The 22,346-nt window shown below is 40.2% G+C and overlaps 1 protein-coding gene across 2 annotated transcripts in view; it reads right to left on the bottom strand.

The window, feature by feature from the left end:
- LOC147701324 (putative methyltransferase DDB_G0268948) overlaps positions 1–22,346 on the bottom strand; it is a 349,449-nt gene that overhangs the window by 313,104 nt on the left and 13,999 nt on the right. The window lies entirely within an intron of this gene.

Here is a 22,346-nt window from a genome sequence, read left to right as displayed (position 1 = left end):
ACAAATCGCTTATGCTTCCCTTTGCCTACCACACTGTTCGTGTCATTGTGCAACGTAACTGTTAAGAATTGAAAGTGCTCCAATACCATCAGCTGGTGTTAGTATTATGAAAAGATGGAGGATGGAACAATCTCTGCAATACCAACCATTTGTGGAAAAAAAGAGAAAAAGCAAGGATGAGGGCAGTAGTGGGGAGACAGGTCAAGCAGGGAAGCAGGACGGGATGAGGAGAAGGGCAAGCAACAATTTTTTTGAAGCTGGATCAGCAACAAAAATGTATATGTCATGGTGTAATGTAACTGGTGATTACTTAAATGTATTTAATACCATCGGCTTGTGTTTGGGCTATGACAAGACAGATGACAGAGCCCGATTCCAATACCATCGTATGAAAAAAATGTAATAAAAAAGTACTGTTCCGGATCGTACGCAACTGACGTCCTGTGGCTAAAACCTCCAAACAAACGTGAGCGCCTTGGAACAGTGATACAAATTGGACCAATTACCAGAACCTGTTCATTGCAGCACTGCTGTTTGCATAAGTGCTTGCTATCTAAAATTGACTTAGCTCATTGCCCGCCATAAAAGAAGAAGCGGATGCCGTCACAAACTTCAAAGTGACGTGAATCTGAATCAAAAAAGGGTCATCAACTGTATATATTATCACTTCGTCCTGATGATGGTCTTGTGAATGATCAAGATAAGACCGAAACGTCGACTTGCCCAGTCCAATTCTGCATAGTTTGTTTCATATCGACCTTTGATTTTCTCCTGATTGATAGTGGAAATCAATCCAATACTGTGTCCCAGCAGTCTGGACTTTATTTTTGGATATGTTATAGGAAAAGCAACCAACACCTTAAATATCCAAAGTATATCTATGTATGTACCCTGTCCTATGTTAATGTTCACTTTTTGTACAGAAATATTCTTTGTCTTGAATTTAAAATAATAATCTTTCAGACAAACAAAAAATCCTGGTTTCATGTTTTATTACTCATTTACTGTATCCATGATGTTAGTGTGGTAACATCTTGTGTTTCTTGTTTCAAGAACGTTTTCTTTTTAAATTCAATTGAACAGCCGCTGATTGAGTTCAGGTTTTGGTACTTTGATTGCCCCTAAACAAGTCCTAACCAGTGCTGAAATTTCATATAAACAAAACCCCTTGCTGGCCATTTTATATTACATTAAACTCTGCCCAAGCCCGCAGGGGTATATTGGGTTACTCACCTTCTTATACACTGTAATTGACCATTGGCATAATTTAAATCCTATCAAGCGCGAGTATACATGCCACTCAGCAAAATATAATTCTGCGTCAAGGCTAGATTTTTTTTTATCATCCCATGACCTAGAATTATACAACTATGCCCATCTACCCAACGCTTTTTCAGACCACGCAGCTCTTTGCATGGAGGTCAATTTGGGGAAAAATGAAGCAAGACCTACAAGTAGATGGTTTTTTAATAAACTTAACCTTCTTGACCAACAATGGTGCACAGATATTAACGAAAAGATAAAGGAATTTTTTACACAGAACAGAGGTACAGCCCCATTAAATATAATCTGGGATGCATTTAAAGCCACTCTACGTGGAATAATTACATCTAAAGAAATTCCCAAGCTTAAGGCAAGAAGGGAGGAGAAAACCAAACTCCAAACTGAACTTTCGCCGGCAACTCAGGAGCACTACAGGGCCAGATCTATGATCTCTGGACATAAACTCCACGAGGCGAAGTGCAAGATGAAGGATTTTTATTATGATTTAGGTGAGACAAATAATAATTTACAAGCACAAAAGATTTACGAGGAGAGTGAGTATACAGGAAAGCTGCTGGCCTGGCAATCTAAAGTAAAGCAGGTGCGTAATAGAATAGATCAGCTAACAGACCCCATTACTAAAATACAAGTTAAGACCACCACTTCCATCGGCGAGCTGTTTTTAAAACACTATGAGGGGATATATCAAGCAACTGTGGGGGCTACACCTGACTCTATCATGGAATTTATAAAGCCACTTGAAATACCTAAAATGGATGCTGAGGGTAAGAATTACCTTACTCAGGACTTTACACTATTAGAATTAGATGAAGTGATAGAGTCCTTCCCCAATGGCAAGGCCAACGGTGAGGATGGCCTTCCCATTGAATTTTTTTAAAAATTTGGGGGGACATTACGTAAGGAATTATTGAAATTAATTAATAACTTACTTCAAGGAAGCCCCCCACCGGACTCCTTTAACACAGCGGTGGTGGTCAGTATTTTTAAAAAAGGAAAGGACAAGGAAAACATAAATTCATACCGACCGATTAGCCTTCTGAATACAGATTACAATATTTTTACAAAACTTTTAGCAAACCGATTAAATAAAATAGTAGGATCTCTGGTAGCCCATGATCAGTGTGGTTTTATTGCAGGCAGGCATCTCCATTCCAAAACTACATTTTTACTGGAGGCACTAGATTATATTAAAACTAATAAGGTGAAGGCTCAAATTTGTTTTTTAGATGCGGAGAAAGCCTTCGACCTAGTGTCCTGGGATTGCCTGTTTGCAATTTTACGTAGTTTTAATTTCCCAAATGTTTTTATCTCTCTTTTACGACAATTGTATATGAATTCTAGGGCACAAATTATCGTCAAAAACACTAATATTGGGTCCTGTGAGCTCGCTAGAGGGACGCGACAAGGATGTCCCTTGTCGCCAATTTTATTCGCATTATTTATAGAACCTCTAGCGATCGCTATCAGGAATACCAAAGCGGACACTGCTCCAATATTAGGAATGACAAACATAAAATTATATGCGGATGATATTGCCCTTTTCATAGACTCTAAACCCTCAAGTCAATTGAAGATTTTAAAAATCTTCTCTGACTTTCAAAAGCTAGGGGGCTATAAAATCAATGTAAACAAAACGGAAATTATTCTACTTAACTGCACTATAGACACTTTAGCCCCAGAATTCAGGCGGACATACAATAAGGATCCAAAGAGATATCTTGGAATATTTATATTGGATAGCCTTGATGACCTCTTTTCACTTAATTTTTTACCTTTATTAAAGAAGGTGGGCGCACTTTTAGATCGTTGGATTTTACTACCCCTGTCTCTTATGGGGCGGGCATCGCTAATTCGAATGTCGGTGCTACCCCTTTTTAATTTTCTTTTCAGTGCAATTCCCTGCGCAATCCAGGCCTCTTATTTAAAAAAAATAGAAGCTTTGATCTCCTCTTTTCTTTGGGCAAAAAAATCTCCCAGACTTGCACTGAGCACTTTATATTTATCATCTACACAAGGAGGGCTGTCCCTCCCAAATATCAAAGAATATTATTTTGCGTCTTTTGCACACTATAGTCACAGGTTTTTTTTCATAGATTCTCATGAGACAGATAATTTTTTTATGAAAAGGATGTTGTTGGAATTGAAAATTTATGATCCGGTTAGAACTACGAAAGATCCAAAAAAAGTACGTTATAAATCCCTGCAGTGGATTTTTAAGGTGAAAACTCATTTATTTTTAATTTTATGATTTACCCATTTTAAGTAATAAGACGAATTTAATAAATTTTAGCTTGGGAGATGCTGGTTGTATGGACAAAAATATATTAACTCTTTGGAAGGAGAATGGTTTTGAGAAAATTGAAGACTTCCTGTTGGGAAATAGGTGGAAATCTTGGGATGAAATCCATAGCCAGTTAATCCACTCGCACTTAACACTGAACTGGTCCTTTATTAGAATAAATCCAAAACTTAGAGAACTCAATATAGGAAATGTATTCAATAAAGTAAATATTTCCACTATCCTTAATAACAAAACACAATAGAAAATGAGTATCTGATTAAAATTTTAAAAGAACGTAAGGACCAGGATTTCTACAGCAAGATTACTGAAAGATGGAAAAAGAGGGATGATATTACAATTAATCAACAGGTATGGGACAAAATAAATAAATTCAATAAAACCATCTTTCGAGGAGCAAATTTTAAACGTATGCAATTTTATAACAAATGGTTAATATGTAGAACCGCGTCCTTTTTACATAATATTTTCCCCCAAGTAGCCGACAAATGCTTCCGATGTGAAGAAAAAGGCACTTGGAAATACATTGTCTGGGAGTGCCCAAAAATCCAGGTACTATGGAAGGAAATAGAAAAATATCTTTCTATCATTCTAACTAATATTGTATTTGATGACCTAATTCCCCTCCTAGGCTGCTCTTCTATTTACACCCAACACGATGAGTCTCTTTTTATAGCTTCTTTAATAGCTAAATCCCTCATATTACAGTCCTGGAAAACAGATCTTGTTCCATCCTTCCAGGCATGGAAGGCAAAATTACTTCGAATCCAGGGTAGGGAAAGAAAATATGCTCTTAGATCAGGGGCTCTCAAAAAATATGAGAAATATTGGAGTGTGTTTGATTTTTAAATTTGTCCTGTTATTACTTAACCAGATTCATAACTTTCTGAAAATATTTATTAGTCTACTATGACTGTCTCGACTCCACACGCTGCACTTTACAACTTAGCTTTGGAATATTAACTGAGTAGACGCCCATTGCATGTATTTAAATGCTATGTACTGTTTTAATTCCAACAAAATCTTTTGAATATCAGTGACAGTCGATTGATTGCTTGCTCTTACACAACCCTGCACTTTCTAATTTAAATGTTAAAATGACTAATTGCTTGAATGTTAGTGACAGTCGATTGATTGCTTGCTCTTACACAACCCTACACTTTATAATTTAAATGTTAAAATGACTAATTGCATGAATGTTTTTTGTATTTTTCTTTTTCGTATTGTATTAATTGGATTTCAATTGTATTCTGTTTCATAAATTGTATTGCTATATTTGAACTCTCAATAAAAAAAAATAGAAAAAAGAAGAGCGCATGACACCCATATGCCATGACAAATGGCAATAAGGAAAATGGGAGCAACGTTGCATTTTACCAATGGTAGGAAATGGGAGGCCTGTAAATCCACAGATAGAACACAATACGTCTCTTTGAGACAGTGCATGCGATGTCCAGACGAGCCCTAAAAATGTAACATTAAAAAAAATAAAATTACATTGAAGCTCACCAGTAACTGACCTAAGTATAACTGAAAATTATGCACTGCTTATTACCTCAAATATTACATTAGTGATGACATCTGGAATCTATGGTGGTGCAAGTTATACTTAGATCAGTTACATTCAAACTGGTGAATGGGTGTCTTTTTTCCATTTTCCAGCACTGAAAGACCCCTTATAGGCAATTACAACTGCAAAAGTGACCATGTTGTATAAATGTTGACATGCCCTTATCAAAAGAAGTACATAGAAAACACCAGACTGGCAGTGCATTAATGTTTTCGCAAGATTTGAGGGCCATAGACCTCAGAGACAACACAGACCCTGTCACAAGACGCTTTTGAGAGTATCATGAAGGCAATAGCAAATGGTTGAACTATACTATTATCGATGCTATGTGGGGACATTCAGAGGAGGTACTCATGAAAGAGCCATGACGCGTCTAGAATCTTAACATATTCTGGAACAGGATACCAAGGAATACAATCTGTTTTGATAAGGAACTGTACAAACATCTGTGATGAAATCTTAGTGTGATTTAGTTTTACACCTTTGCAATGGTTGGTACAAGGTACCATCTGTAAAATCCGGGCAATTTTTTTAATGTTTCTTTTTTTTCAGATGTATGACAAAGGAATAAAGGATGAACGGATATACATTTCCATTGTGTTTGGAAGATTGAATGAAGATTAACTGAGGAAACATGATTGAAGTTGTTCATTCTTTGTCCACTGAGGCACTAGTTAGACTGTTTGTCTGAAAGACACTGAAGAGCAGCCCCTTTAAGGTGTGGGTGAGACCTAAGTAGACACTGCTCTTCAACGCAGGACTATTAAGTGAGGGCAGCTTCCTTTAAGCTGGCCGTGAGGCCCTTAGAATACCCTGCTTTTCAGGGTAGGACTATTAACTGAGGGAAGCATACTTTAAGCTGCCCATGAAGCTCTGAGTAGACACTGCTCTTCAGGGCAGGACTATTAACTGAGGGCAGCCCCTATAAGCTCTCTGTGATGCCCTAAGTAGACACTGCTCATCAATGCAGGACTATTAACTAAGGGCAGTCCCCTTTAAGCTGGCAGTGATACCTTAAGTAGACACTGTTCTTCAGGGTAGGACTATTAACTGAGGCAGCCCCCTTTAAGCTGTCCGTGATGCCCTAAGCATTACGGATGGACTACTTGCATTTTGGGTAGGAGTTGAGCAAACAAAATGTTAACAGCACCAGGAACAAAATGGTAGATGATGCTATCATAACAGTGTTGGACACCTTGTAGACCAATAAGCATATATAAATAAGCATTCTTCTTGCATACTGATCAATGTTGCAAAGTAGGTATCAATAGATTTAGACTGGCCTATGGTATTTCTGAGATATTTTTCAATTTCTTCCCATAAATTCTCAATATTTAGACAGTCGCAAACAATACGAGAACACGTGCCTTCTCCTTCTTAGCACAGCAAATACACCTATTGTCAATCTGCGTATATATATTATGCAGAAATGATGGAGTCCTATAAGTTAACTATTTTGCATTAAGTTGCATTCATTTAAAAACAGCACCTCTGATTACTGTAGCATTAAGTTTGTTAAATCTGCTTCACGTTGGTCTTGGGATCTGTAAACCCTTTTTCCACCATTTATCTCGCATTTTGTCGTAAGTAGCAGCAGATTTATTATCATTAAAGATTTTCACCCAAGCCCTTACCGACCGCTTATCAGGGGCAAATGGAGCTTCGCTTATACCTGAACTTGCTGTTAAAGGTCCAGCATCAATATTTTTCAAAAAGTGTTTTATTTTAATGAATGACCATTTAAGCACGTCCTTGGAGTGGAGAAGCCCCTTTTCTATCTCAGGCCACTTTTTCCAGGAGTCTGAGTTAAGAAAGTCCATCACTTGCCTATACTCATTCTCCTCCCACTTAATATACCAGTTTGTAACAATTTAACCTCCCCGGTGTAGAGAAATAAGACAGACTCATTGAACCATTTATCTTGGGGATGCAATAAAGTACTAGCAATTGGGATTTTTGTTTGAGAATCCATTGAAGTACTTTGTACTGCACTTTCTTAGGGTTCTTAATTATTCTTGTTGGGTCTGTAATTTTATACTCCATTAAAAATGTGTTCATAAAAAAATTCGCCATATCCGAAGAATCAGACTGGGTATAAAAGCTATGATTGTTGTGTGCAAAATTTGCATGGTAGTATTCTCTTATGTTTGGGATGGACCTCAGTCGGGTAATTTAAAGTGCCTATTGCTAGTCTTGGTGCCTTATTTGCCCATAGAAAGGATGAAGACAGAACATCTATCTCCTTAAAAAAGACGTTTGTAATGTGCATGGACCTGCTACAAATAAGAAGGTAAATAGTGGTAAGATTGACATTCGTATAAGTGCCACCCAACCTAAAATTGATAACGGGAGTTGATTCCATCATGCTAAAAGGCACTTACCTTTTTGTATCAAGAGAATATAATTCAAATGGAATAGCTCCTCTACTCTTTCCGTCTCATATATCCCTAGATATCTCATTGGGCGATAATTGTATACTAGCCTGCGGTTTAGCAATAGCGTATCGGCGGAGCAATTCCATAACAGAATTTCTGTCTTGGCCTTATTTATTTTATAGCCACCTATTGCCTGGAATTCCAAAAAGATCCCTAGAATCTCCTCCTGAGTATTTTCCATGGAGTTTAAAAAAAGGATGATGTCATCGGCGTAGCATTTTATATTGGTCATGTCTTGTAGGGGGGAAGGTGTGGCATTTTTTGTCTGATAGATATTGCCAAGTGTTCTATGAAAAGGGCGAATAAAATAGGGGATAGGGGACAACCTTGCCTTGTACCCCTATTTATTCGGCAGGTGCTCACATTTATTGAGTTGATTAATATTTGCCCCTGTGAGCCCCTATATAGACTCCTTATTAATTGTATAAACCCTTCTGGAAAGCCAAACTTTTCAAGGATTAAAAAAAGGCAGTCCCAGGATACCAGATCAAAAGCTTTCTCAGCATCTAAACACCACACCTGAGCCCCTCTACTATTCTTATTAAAAAAAATCTAATGCTTCTATTAAGAATTTTGCGTTGGTAGAAAGCTGTCTTCTAGCCACAAACTATGATCTGCGTTTATCCTTTAGCGAGGAAAACGTCCCCTGGGTGCTCTCAACAATAATTTAATGATTTTTCCAACAGCTGGTGTTTATAATTTCATTAGTATGTTTATTTGCTTGTTTTTAATTGCCTCTTTCATTACATATACTTATGGGCAGCAACCTTCATCAGGAGACTATTTCTGTAATGGGTAAACACACAGCATTTAAAAGGTTTCTGTTTTCTTTAAAACATTCATAGAATCATGATTTTTAGATACACGGGTACCTTATATCCCCATAATTAAAAAGTGTATTAGGTGCAAATAATTGTGGTTCAATAAAGTTTTATCAAAATAAGATCGAGTTTGAGAAGGTGCTGCCGTTACACGAGTTTGTAAAACGTGAATAACTGGTATTAATCAAACGCCTGTGGTCTGAAAACCAGTGAATTCTGAAAATACATGCCGATAACGGAAAAGTGCCTGTTCTTATGTTTCCAAACTAATGGAAACCAGTAGCGTGTAGTAAGTGAAAAAGTAAAACACCCGGTTATCAAAAACATAATTACCGAATTTATAGCTTGAGTCAAACACAACTTATCTTGTGAAGTTTGTCAAAAGTTTCAAACAACCTGTAAATCGGTGTACAAGAACCACTGTTATATACCCTACATGAGATACAAAACAATGGTATAAATAAACCGTGGATTTAAATGGTTAAACCAACTCACGTATATGTTGATATATGGCCCGTAGAGTCCCATTTAAAAAACGAGCGTGGAGTTAACTGTCAATAAAAAAAGAATGTAAATACCGGTCCCAGTGACCAGCACAGTGTAAGTTTTCCGAAGCTTCCAATATTATGTTTGCGGGTACCCTGTTATTCCCGCGCTAAAACCTCTCGGTGCCTTCATTACGATGTTCATTACATCGGAACCCAACGCCACCTTCTACTTCCGCGTTTTCGCAAGTTTATCCCACGTAATCAATCAGACATAGACAATAGACTATGAACTGTGAAGTGATTACAGTTCGGAAAACAGATTCCCGAATAGAATGCCCAAAATGGCCGGTGGAGATTGACAAAGTAGTGTGATATTGTGCAAATTAAAATCAAACGTATTTGAGTAAAAAACGGAAATGAAAGGTAAAGAAAATATTAACATAATGAGGTGAAGAAATGAAAGATAACGGTATCATGATTCTTTTTCGATGTATCCTGACCTGATTTATCATGCTAGGTGTGCCAAGAGCAATTATACATGAAGGAAAAATGCATATATACATTTATAGGTATTCATGAACAAAAAGATAAACATCATGCTTATACAATAAGCCAGACTGGTTGTTATCAGTTACATGACAACCTCAAAAATTGAGATATATCAATCCTATATCTTAAAGGAAACAGTTCAAATCAAAACGTTTATTGAGTACTCTTGGATAAACCGCGTTTAGAAAATTAATCCAATGTACCTTTCTTCGTAAGTGATATTGCCTGTTATCCCTTCCGGGAAGGACTTTAGTTTGTTCCAGAACCAAAAAACGTAATTGACTTGGATTATGATTATGAGTTAAAATGTACAGCTAAAGGTGATTTTGAATTCTTGGTGCGGATGTTGCTTTTGTTTCCTGTTAGACGTGTCTATATCTTTCATTCCGTTTTTCCCACGTAAACTAGTCCACACGGGCACTTTATCATATAAATAAGATTGTTACTGTCACAGGTAGCTGTGACCCTCAACTTTATAGGAGTTCCTTTATGAGGGTGTGGAAGTTGATTTTCCTTGATTATAGCGTTACAGTTGCCACAAAACCACATTGATTTACATGGATAAGTGGACCCACAATTCTATTGAGCCTGTTTGTAAGAAGCTTTGTTAAGATCTTGTAGTCAACATTAAGAACACTTGTAGGTCTGTAGGAGTTAACATTTTCCCTGTTTTTATCTTTCTTTAGAACGCTGACTATCACTGCTGTTTGAAAAGAGACCGGGGGTTCCCCTCCTTTAAGTAGGTGGCTAGACAATTTTAAGATTTGTATGTTAAGGATTGGGGGGAACCTTTTATATAATTCTGCTGGCAATCCATCCTCTCTAGTCGTTTTACAATTTGCCATTGAACCAATCACTAATTCAAGTTCTTCAGTGGAGAGTTCATCAAGTAGTGTTTCTCTAATCTCATTATTTAGAGAAGGGATTGGTAGATTGTGAAGAAAGTCTACAATGTAGTCAGGACTTTTGTAGGTCTGTGATAAATTTCCCTATAGTGCCTCAAAAAAAGCATCTCCGATATACTCAGTCCTAATTAGTTGTGTTTTAGATTCCTCATCCCGAATGCTTTCAATTCTGTTTTGGACCTGCTTCTCTTTTGCTTGCCATGCAAGTAGTTTCCCTGTGTATTTGCTCTCTTCGTACGTCTTCTGGAGATAGTTCATACTTACTGCGTCCCCTAATTGATAGTAATACTCCTGCATTTGCAATTTCACCTGTAGCAACTCTTGTTTTGTCTTAACATTTCTATTCTTAATATGCTCTATCTTTGCCTCCAGTAATCTTGCGTCAATCTTTTTTTTTTTTTTTTGTTCCCTTTCTTATTGGATTTCTTTTGATGTAATTATCCCACTTTGTGTAGCCATAAATGCAGCCCCCACACTATGGGCCTTATTTATGAAGGACTTGCGCCGCCGGTGCGTCACTTTTAACATGGGAAAAAGTAACGCACCGGCGGCGCAAGTCCTTCATAAATAAGGCCCTATATTTATTGGAGTGGAGTCTGTGCTGTTGAAAAATAAAGCACTAATCTCATTGGCTATCTCTGTGCACCAGCTCTCGTTTTCCAGATTTGATTTATTAATACCACCTCTTGGGTGTTTTTTCCCTCGGTCCTGCTACAGCTATTTCCATTTTAAATAATGCATGGTCTGAGAATGAGGCCATGCAAGGGCAGGAAAAAGTCTATCCTGGAAGCTGTATCATACTTTGTCGAGAAGCATGTGAAGTCCTGTTTTCCCGGGTTTAGAAGGCGCTATGGATCTACCATGTCTAAGTAATTTTTACAGCTAGCCAGGGTAATAGCCAACTGGGGCTTGTTTTGTCTTTGAGTCTTCTTAGTAGAGTAAACTGAGTGATCCTGGAGAAAAAAAACTAAAATCACCAACCCAATATAATGGGGCCGGGAATGAAGCATAGAGCCTGTTTGAGCTGAAGCAGAGGTAGAGGGTTATCGAGAACTGGTGTGTAGATTGTAGCCAAAGTGAGATTTGACTGATTTAGTTTTCTCTCCCTGGGTCCGTCTGCACATTTTTTACTTGGAATTGTACGTGTTTACCTACATATATTTCAACCCCCTTATGTGCGCACCCTGTGCCTGCTGAACAATGAAAGCCACACCATTTCTGGAAAATGAGAGGCGCTCCGGAAATAGGTTTGTTGTAGCAGAATAGCAACAGGAGTATGACTTCTGAGCCAGCTTTCAATTGCCTGGGCTTTGCACTTCTTTTTCAGGCCATTAACATTCAAAAAATAATGGTGAAGTATTTCTTACTTATTATTGAACTATCAAAAGGTGACTGGTGGCATTGTAAACTGATTCTGTAGACGCAACCCACAATCCTGCGCCTCTCATAATCCTATTGCTTACGTTGTGAGCGGCCAAAGTATTCTAAGGTGTGTATATTACGTCTGCAGAAAACAGAAGTCTAAAGTGCAAAAATAGCATATGGATAACATTTACAGTACATAAAATATATAAAGAGACTAGTGCTAGCATAGATCAAAAACCGCCGTCAGAGACCGTTGATGCGTAAAATATAGATAACGATCAAATCTCTGTAAAATACAATGAAAGCATAGCTTAGCTTGTGAAGAACAAAAAACATCTGATTGCATTTCATAGCAGCGAGGGAACAAAAGTGCTTTCAAGGTATAAACAGTGCTTATGATATCTAAAGTTTGCTAGTGCTAACATGTCAAGCCTGCATCAAGGCTATGCAAAGTGCCCTGTGCTGTGTCAAAAAACATAAAATTTGGATCCATAAAGAACAGAAGCCTTATGTGCGTATATAGTGTACAAATAGCATAACTAGTACCCAGAATATGTAAAATATATAAATATATAAGGTGACTGTAGCTAGCGTAGATCGAGGCCGCAGGCAAAGGCCGTAAATACATTATACCAACTCTTTTAAGGCAACTAATACTCAGGTCACCATAAGGTGTGCTACGTACATAGACTGACTTACGCTGCAAGGGAAGGATCTGATTACACTTCATAGCAGCTGGAAACTAAAGTGCAAACACGTTTTTTACAGTACCTGTGATATCTAAAGTGGCTGATACTATCACAATGGGACAAGACTATAAACACAATGGAACAAGAGCTGAGGAGATTGAATACACTTCATTTATCAATAATAGGCAGGGCTAACGTCATTAAAATGACTATGTTCCCTAAGATTCTGTATAAACTTAGATCGATCCCATTTAAATTAGAAGATAAAATAATAAAGGAAATTGAAGCAATTTTTATGAAATTCCTGTGGCAATATGGCAAGATTAGAAGATCAAACAAATATATGTCTTTACCTCAGGAAAGGGGAGGGCTAGGTATGCCTAATATCAGGAATTACCACTGGTCCTGCCTCCTTACAGAAATGGCAATCCTCTTCAATCAGGAGAAGGTGACTCAGGAAGGGGGCCCTGATGATATTCCATCGATATTTCAACTGGCATTGGGGGACCAAGCATTTGGGATTCTTCTGAGAAAAACGGGAAGAATGTATTACAAGAAATCACGATACAAAATACTTGAGGGTATAGCTGGGATCTGGGCATCTGTGCAAAAAGTAATGGGTATTCCAAGGTATAACCACCATACGCCTTTATGGAACTCCGTTCTCTTTCCAAACCTATGCATGGATGGATCTTGGAGACACTGGGAGCAACAAGGCATTGTAACACTGGGGCAAATAATGGTGAAGGATACATGCAGATCACTGTCTGATTTAAGGCTACGATACACATTGCAGGAAGGGCAGGAATATAAATACCTTCAGGTGGTAAATACAATCAGATCAGTGAGACCACAAATTATTTTGGGGGAAAGAAGTACTCTATTGGATTATCTGAAGGGAGGTGGGCGAAAAATTAATGGACTTTATAAAATCCTTATGGAAAGTTCCCCAGATGACATGCTTAAGATCGAGGCAGCCTGGGCTGAGAAATTGGTGGACCCAGAGATTGATTTAGATAGAGCTCTTACTTTTGATAAGAGATTTCTGCGCTCCTCTAACCTTAAAGCTCAACATTTTAAAACCCTATTTAATTTGTACTATACTCCATCTAAGTTGTTTGAGTGGGGGATGAGGGCTGATAGCAATTGCCCCAGATGTGGCAGAGGCTCTGCAGACATTGTTCATATGTTCTATGGTTGCGAGAAACTTAACCCTATTAAAACGGAGATATTAGCTTTCTTAGAGGGGCTCCTAGAAGTTAAAATTACCTTATCCCCAACCCTATTCATTTTTGGATGTGATATTAATTTAAAATTAAGGATTGAGGAGGAAGCTTTAATTTTTATAGCAGTAGCAGTACTACGGATATTAATAACAGCTGCTTGGAAAGATATAGAGGCCCCAACATTTCAAATGTGGATATGTAGGCTGTTGGGCATCCATAACATCGAGGGTGCCCTATACGAGCACAAGGGTATAAAAACAAGAGAGATGGGGTTACGATTGTGGGCACCAGTGGCCAGATGGAGAACTATAAGGATGAGTGGTCAGGGGAATGTGAGCCAAAGTACTGGTTAAGATTTAAAAGGACTCAACTATGAAAGCTTTTCTCCCATTGGATTTTATGTTTTATTTTACACATGTTTATAATTGTCTAGGCTTACTATTTCTTCGCTATGTAGTATGTTCAAATTTGGAAACAAATGGATTTTGTTTTGTATAATGTATACACGTACTCTAATAAAAAATAAATAAAAAAAAAAGAAAAAAAAAAAAGACTATAAACACAGACCAAAAACATATTACCCCCTACTACGTTTAGCAGATTCAGTGACATAGGTCTCCTTATTAGCTTAATCCTTATTATAATTATCGTTTCAAAATTGAGCCTTTGCACCATGTAGTATTTCAACTCATCAATAAGTTTTTTTGAGCACTCATGGAAGAACTCTCTTTTTTGTAATTGCTTCATGCCTTCCACCTCCTTCCCAACCCCCCACACTCGAAGGACGGAATTAGGACGGAATTACCCACTATTCTCTCCTTCCACCCCTCTTTGTTGGATGCTATTTTTTTTTTGCCTGCCACCTTCCCAACCCTCTACATGGCCTGAAACAGGCCTTACTCCTGCTCAGCTGACAGATCTGCACGGAGTAATTGAGCATCGTGGGTATCTGAAAAGATATAAAATTTCCCTTTAGCCAGTACTTTAAGCTTCAATTACTGGACAATTGCCGCTTGGGCTCCCCTCCCTTTGAATGTGTCAATCATCTTGACAAAGTCTTTAAGTCTGCGTACTGAAGCTGCGGACATGTCTGAGAATATTCTGAACTGCTGAATCTCAGTGGTGGAGACAGATCTTTTTGCTTTAGCGATGCTTAATATTTTTTTCCTTCATTCTGCAGTTCGAAAAGTTCAATAGTATTGTACGCGGAAATTAGGCATTAAGTTGCTTCTGTTCTGGGACCCTATAGGCCCTAGTTATTGTAAGGTCCTCTTGTAGATCTGGCATTACTTTACTTAGTAGTGACCCGGCCCACTCAACCACATCCGTTTTTTTAGAACCTTCCAGGATTCTGACTAGGCGGAGGTTTGAACATCTGTTGTAATTTTCTAAGTCCTGGAGTTTTTGCTCCATCTGGTTTTCACTTCTACTCAGAGCTTGCATGTCTTGGTGCATTGCTGAGAGTTTGTCCTCTAGATCTGAGATGCAGGTTTCAGACTATTCTAGTCTCTTCGGTGTGTTGGACGTGTACTCTTCCAGTTTAGCCAGTCTTTCATGCAGCTGAGCAATCTCCAATGCCTGAGATACTTTGAAATCCCTAATCTTGTTAAGTATAGTTTATAGCATGTTTTGAATTGATGCTTCTTCACTCATTCCACCTACTGAGGTTTATTTTTTATTTAAAACTTTTTTATATAGCGCTACTGAACCCAAGAGTATCAGAGCGCTTTACAGATAGGTAAACACATAGAGACAAAACTACATTGTGAATTAAACTAACATAGGATCAGTCATTTCAGGTAGACGAGGGGAAGGAAGAAAGAAAGTAACTAAGAGATGAATAAGGGAGACGAGGAAGGTTGAAAAATAGGAAAGAGATGGGAAGAAGGAGAGGGGGAGCGAAAATAGGAAAAGGAAGAAAGATGGGGTGGGTCAAGGAGAGTACAAAATAAGGACAGTGTCATTACAGCGACGTTAGGTGCCCCAATATTTGTTGAGAAGAAGCACCTTGAGTCTTTTTTTGAAGAGAGGGTAGGAGGGCTTGCAGCGAAGATCTTTGGGGAGAGAGTTCCAAATCGTAGGGGCATTACCAGAGAATGCACGTGATTAGGTATTTTTTGCATTTGAGTCTCAGGGGGATGAGGACAAGGGCGTTAGTGCTTCTCAAGGACCTGGAGCAGCCAGCTTTCTGTAGTTTGTCAGAGAGGTAGGAGGGGGTGTTTTGGTGAAGGGCTTTGTGAGTGATACATGCCATCTTGAAGGTGGATCTACCTTCAATTGGGAGCCAGTTGAGGTTTTTGAGGACCGGAGAGATGTGATCAAATCACTTACAGTCAGAGATAAGTCTGGCAGCCAGGTTGAGAACAGATTTAATCGGGGCAAGGTGGACTTTAGGGGTGCCTACAAGGGTGGCGTTGCCATAGTCAATTCTGGAAAGTACAAGAGATTGGACAACAATTTTGAAGTCATCAGCTGGAATAAAAGGTTTGATTTTTTTAAGGTGTAGAAGGGTGAAGAGAGCACCTTTAGCAGCAATTTTAATGTGGGGGATGAGAGTAAGATTCTGATCAATGCTGATGCCCAGGGATTTGACAGAGTTGGAAGTGGAGAGGGAGTAGGTGAGTGCTTTGATATCATTGATTCAGAGTTAGATAGGCAAATAACTGTTTTTGGGAGTGAAAAGGATGATTTCAGTTTTTTTAGGATTCAGTTTGAGATGATTAAGATGGAACCAGGCTTGGACTTTATTCAAGGTATCAATGAGGTGAAGGATGTCATGGTGGGACTTGATCTTATGATATAGTTGCGTGTCGTCAGCATAGAGGTGGTAACTGATATTAGCTTGTTTGAGAATGATGGTGAGTGGTTCCATGAATAGATTGCATAGGGTTGGGGAAAGGATAGAACCTTGTGGGACACCAAGTGAGACAGGTTGGGGTTTGGAGAGGCAGTGACTGAGTTTAATTTGTTGGGATCTATTTTGAAGATATGGGGTGAGCCATTGGTGAACAATGCCCTCAAACCCAGAGCGGTCTTTGAGAGTATTAAGAAGGGTGGGATGGTGGCAGTATCAAAGGCAGCAGAGAGGTCAAGGAGGATAAGGAGGGAGGATTCGCCTTTGTCAAGAGAGCGATGAATATCATCAGTAATACTGAGCATAGCAGTTTCAGTGCTGCATCCTTTTCTAAAACCAGATTGGAAAACGTCAAGGAGATTGAAGGAGATGATATGGTTGTCTAATTGGGGCAGGACACATTTTTTCAAGGGCTTTGGAGAGGAAGGGAAGGTTAGAGATAGGGCGTAGATTGTTAAAGTCGTTAGGGTCAGCGGTGGGGTTTTTGAGGATGTGGGAGATTTGACCTAGTTGAAGGGATGCTAGGACACAACCAGTGGTAAAGGAGGAATTGATGATATTGGTCCAAATGGGGGCAATGATGTGTTTGAGTTCCTGAACCAACTGGGCGGAAAGAGGATCTTTGGTGTATGAGGATGGTTTGAGTTTAGAGATGATGTTAAGGACAGTAGATTCAGATACTGGACAGAATTCACTCCAAGAGGGATTGTTTTTAGCATGGGAGTTCTTAAAAGTAGAGTCAGGGTGGGGTAGAGTAGGGAGGGGTAGAGAGGGGTCCTGACACGAAGGGGAAGAGGAAAAAGGTGCAGTAAGAATGTTAGGGAGGTGGTGTTGGCTTAGGGGAGATTGGAATGGGAGAGGAAGGGAAGAGAAGGATAGCTCAATCGAGTTGGCTTTATTCGAAAAGTAGCTGGCGATTTCTTCACATCTTTCAACTGTGACTGGTATTTTAGGGGGACCAGAGGAAGTTTGTTTTTTAACAATGTTAAAGAGTTCTCTGGGACGGTTTCTAGCATGGTCAAGTTGCTAACGGAGGAATGAGGCTTTTTCATTGAAGATGTGCTTCTTGTATTTGGCTCTGGCGTTTCTAAGGAATACCAGGCTATCAGGGGAGGGATGATTCCTCCAAGAACGTTCAGACTGCCTGAGGGCCGTCTTTCATTATTAAGGTCGGAATTAAACAAGGACTTGGGAGGTATTTTTTTTTTGTGGGGCAATTTGGTCAGGGCTTGAAGGATAGAATTATTATAATGTTCAGTTAGGTCATTGGTGCTGTGAGAGGGGGGGAGAAGTAAGCGGGTTTTGATTGAGGATTCCACATCGCCAGCGGGAATAAGGTGAAGATTAAGAGTATGTTTCATGGGTAAAGTGCCGATAGGGGTGGGGCGAGTAACAAAGCAGTTGAAAGTGAAGAGGATAAGGTGGTGATCAGACCAGTCTACGGGAAGGATCATGAGAGAGAGGCCAGATCCTTGCTAGTCATAATAGCATCAAGGGTGGCGCCTTTAGAGTGAGTCGGGGATTGGCAGAATTGAGTCAGGTCAGTAATGTCCATGGTGTATTTAAAGAGGATGAGAGCAGGGTCATCATTTTTATTCCAGTGGATGTTATAGTCGCCAAGAAAGAGATTCTTGGAGTGAGTGAGCGAAGATTGAATGATAAGATCAGACAGCTCCTCGGTAAAGGGGATAGAATTGCCAGGGGGGTGGTAGATAGTATGTAAACAAATGGGGGGAGCCAGGAATAGTAAGATCAGCGCAAAGGTATTCAAAGGTGGAAGGGTCCTGGAGATGGACTAGCGTGATATTAAGTTCATCTTGAAAGATTAGGGCAAGGCCACCTCCTATTTGCTCGATTCTATCTTTCCTAATGATGGAATATCCAGGAGGAATGAACAAGTCGAGGATAGGAGTGGAGTGGGGGTTGAGCCAGGTTTCAGTTAGGAATGCAATGTCGATGTTTTCATTGAGAATGGTTTCCGCAATTGCAAGATGCCGATCTGCAGTTAATCAACATGCAATAGAGGGTTGAAGAATCAGGGTATTGGGTGGAGGGACCAGGGAGGATAGATGTTAGTTGTTGAGGGGGTCTAGGTGATGTTGGGTAAAGGGGGAGTCTGCTCATTCCCAAGAGAACTGGGATAGTAGACTGCGGGTAAGGGGGACAGGAGGACGAAGAGGGAGGGGGAGAGACAGGGGAGCTCAGAGATAAGTTTACCCCCAAGGATATTTGGCATGCAGCATGTTGAGGAGTAGAGATCGTAGTTGCCGTTTAAGTGGGGGGGGCATTGGAAAGTTCAACGGGTTTGGGTGGGATCAGGAAGTTTGTAGGGAGGGGTGGGCCATGTGGAGAGTAATCAATGTTACCAGTACTAGGGGAGCTGTTGATGGGGGAGGTGAGAGGGGTGCTGATGTGCGATGATAAGCTGTTTAGTGAAGGGACCAATGTGTGTGCGTAATCAGAAGAGTGGGCCTTAGCAAGGAGTGAGACATCAGATCCGAGGGAGGAGAATTCTAAAACAAGGGACGAAAGGAGAAATTCAACATTAAGGAGTGATAGTGTAAGAAGTGAGGAGTGGAGTGGGTCAAAAGTTTTTGGGAGGTGTGAAAAGTAGGAGTTATCGAAGAGGGGGATTGGGGAGAGGAAGGGTGGTAACCTGGGGGGGTGGAGAAGGGAGATATGATGGGTGGGAGGTTTCGTATTGGGGAGGGGGGTTGAGGCATTAGGTTTAGGAAGATAATTTGGTAAATGAGGAGGAGGGACAGTATAGGGTGGTGTGGGAGGTATATTGAGGGTTGCAGAAGAGATCAAGAAACTGTAAGAGGGAAATGTCAGCGGGGGATATGTGAGGGTTATTGGGGGAAGAGCAGCTATGTAAACATTTTTCAAGGGATTTATCGCATCTTGTATTTGTAATTGTACCAATCCAGTTTCATCTTCCGAGTTGGCTTGTACAAGATCTTTAGTTTTGATTGCAATCTGGTGTTTTGGGAGCTTATGAAAGAGGGGATATTGCCTGGGGCTAAGCAACACTTCATAATTTGTGCTCTGTGTCTCCCCATCTGTGTTTTGGTCTATGCCGCTCTGCGTCACCATTCGTACATCTGGTGGATGACTATATGCACCCCTCTCTATTTCCAGATCCGAAGAGTACTCATCCTCATGTGTTGGGTCAATGAGTTCATTCTGCTCAGGCCAGTGCCTGAGCCTTCAGCTCCATCCTCTGTTGCACATTTTCTGTCCTCTTCGTACCCCTCTTGGAGCCGGAGAGGATGTAGTTGACTGGCCTCATGTTTCATGTTTTTTTTACCTTCTTTGGATTGTTTTGTGGGCATTTTCTGATTCTTATAGGAGGGGAAGAACAGGATGTAATAGCAGGCCATTAGCAAAATGGGATTGACCTGTGGGCGTGCACCAGTACAAACGAGTTATAAAAGACCAGGTAGAAATGCAGGGCTTAAGAGCCACCTCAAGAATAGTTCAGCTCTCACATCCAGTTGCTGCTTTCTTCAGCTTATATTATACTTATGTTTTGCTGTGGGCCGATAGAAGAAGGAGGAGGAGTAGTAACTAATAGCGAGAAGAAGTGCAGTAATATCTGGAGTGTAGTCTACCGGCTTTTGCCTAGAAAATTCACCAGCAGGTACTCTTTTTCTTTTGTAAAGAGGCTGGTGGTTAAAGGTGTCGTATGACTAGCTTCTAATCTGATCCCAGCAGTTGTAGCACTGAAAGCAAATTACTCACATGTAGCTCAGAGTTTTTGCAAAGTTTTATCATTTAAATCTATCAAAGCATCTCTTGGCTTACTTGTACCAGGTCTTCTACCCTCAGAACATCTCGCCTGCAGCTTTCCGGCACATAGCTTCTTATGGAGAGAGAGGGGGGCCAAAAGCCCACTCACATAGCAATAAGCAGTCTTAGAAGAGTCACTGCCGTGCTACTATCGCCGATATCGCCCTTGTCCTTGCCTTGTTCTGGATCTGGAGCCATCAGCTGTCCTCATTTAGTGCCGTTAACTAAACTTTTTCAGCTGACTCATTGCGCTCATGCAGGGAAGGAGTTGCGCAATGCGCTTTCTGTCAGGAGGAATCGGTGGGAGGCGTAGCCGTCAGCCATCCTCATTATAGGCATACAGCGGTACTTCAGGAGCTTTCAGAAGCCTTTTCTCAAGCCGGTGCAAGGCGGGGGCAGGAGCCGTCAGTCATCCGTGTTCGGAGCTCAATGTTAGGGAAGCTGGAAATGTGAAGTGGGTGGAACATAGGGGGAGCCTACGGACACTAGCGGCTATGTGTGTGGGCCACGCCTGCCGTCATCTCAGCCCATTCTCGAAGGAGTCTGCCAATCTAGCTATTGGTGAGGATTTAGCTATAGGAACTGTGTATGTGGTGAAGGATGGTGCGAATTTGTTGGGCTGGAATGAGCAAGGTGAGCTTGGTATCATCTTAGATCCTAACCATCCTGACATGGTTGTGTCCAGAAGGGAAGTAGATCAATTGTATTGCATATCTTCATCTACTTCACACAGTGATAGTGTATTTGCCCATGTAACAAGTAATGAATGAATCCAGAGCTATTCTGAACTGTTCAATGGAGATCTTGGCAAATTAAATGGATTTCAACATTGCATTGTGCTCGAAGATGGAGCTAAAGCTGTGGCACACAGGGTGTGTGAGGTACCTTTAGTATGAATGAATGTGTGCCATGGGTGTAATTGATCCCAGTGTGGGTTCCGAATGGTTGGCCCCATTGTTTTGGCACGCAAGGCCTACAAGTCTCTGAGGATGTGTGTAGACTTGAGGAATCCCAGCTCCAACATCTGGGTTGATCGCCAACTCTTTCCGAACATCAATGAGATGTTGCCGACTTTAGAAGGTGCCAAGTTTTTCACTTCCCTAGACATTTCCTCTGCCTACCATCAGATCGAATTTAGTAAAGATTCAAGGCACCTCAAGTCAGTCGTTACATCTGAGTGGACCTATCGCTACAAACAAATGCCATTTGGTCTGGCATCAGCTTCAGCAGTGTTCCAGTGACTGATGAGCAATTTATTCAAGGACACTGTGGGGGTCGTGTTTTTCCAAGATGACATTCTGGTTTGTGGAAAGACGAAGTTGGAACCTGACGACAGGGTCAGGCAGGTGTTAAATATCATAAAGAATAGTGGTTTGACTTTGAGAAGGGGTGAATACAGGATTCTTCAGAAGGGCGTGGATTACCTTGGTCACCATATCTTGGACAAGGAGTTGGAATCCAAATTCAAAATTTTAGAGGGTATCCAAAACGCACCCACACCTGTGAACAAAGACCAGCTTTGCTCTTTTCTGGGGTTAGTAGAATACCATGGCAAGTTCGTGAGCATTTTTTCGAGCAAAACTTTGTGTTTGCGAAATCTTTTGATAAAGAATGTCAAGTATGGGTGGGATGATGATTGTAGAATTTTGAATTGTTAAAACATTAAATTGTTAAAGCTTGCCCCCTCAACCTATTTAACATCAATGTCTGGTGCATGATATCCCTGGATGCATGCAATGTGGTTTAAGGTGCTGTTCTTATGCAGAAAAGAGGTGACGGTCATGAGGAAACTATTGATTTTGCTTCTAGAACATTCTAGAACTTATTTCACTATCGAGGAGGAGGCTCTAGAGTTGTGGTAGCGAGTCCAGTATTTCAAGAATTTCTTGTGGGGGAATGAATCCATTCTAAGAACTGATTACAAACACTTAATTGATCTTTTCACTACAAGAGGTGGCGAAAGGGCTACTCCACAAATTGCAAAATGGTAGTAAAGACTGCAAGAATTCCATTATCGCCTAGAATATGTGGGTGGCATGTGTGAAAAATCATTTAGCCAACTGTTTGTC

The sequence above is a fragment of the Lissotriton vulgaris genome, chromosome 7 (assembly GCF_964263255.1).
Source record: "Lissotriton vulgaris chromosome 7, aLisVul1.2, whole genome shotgun sequence".
Classification (NCBI taxonomy): domain Eukaryota; kingdom Metazoa; phylum Chordata; class Amphibia; order Caudata; family Salamandridae; genus Lissotriton; species Lissotriton vulgaris.
The sequence above is the reverse complement of the archived record's forward strand: the minus strand, read 5'-3'. Positions and strand labels throughout refer to the sequence as shown.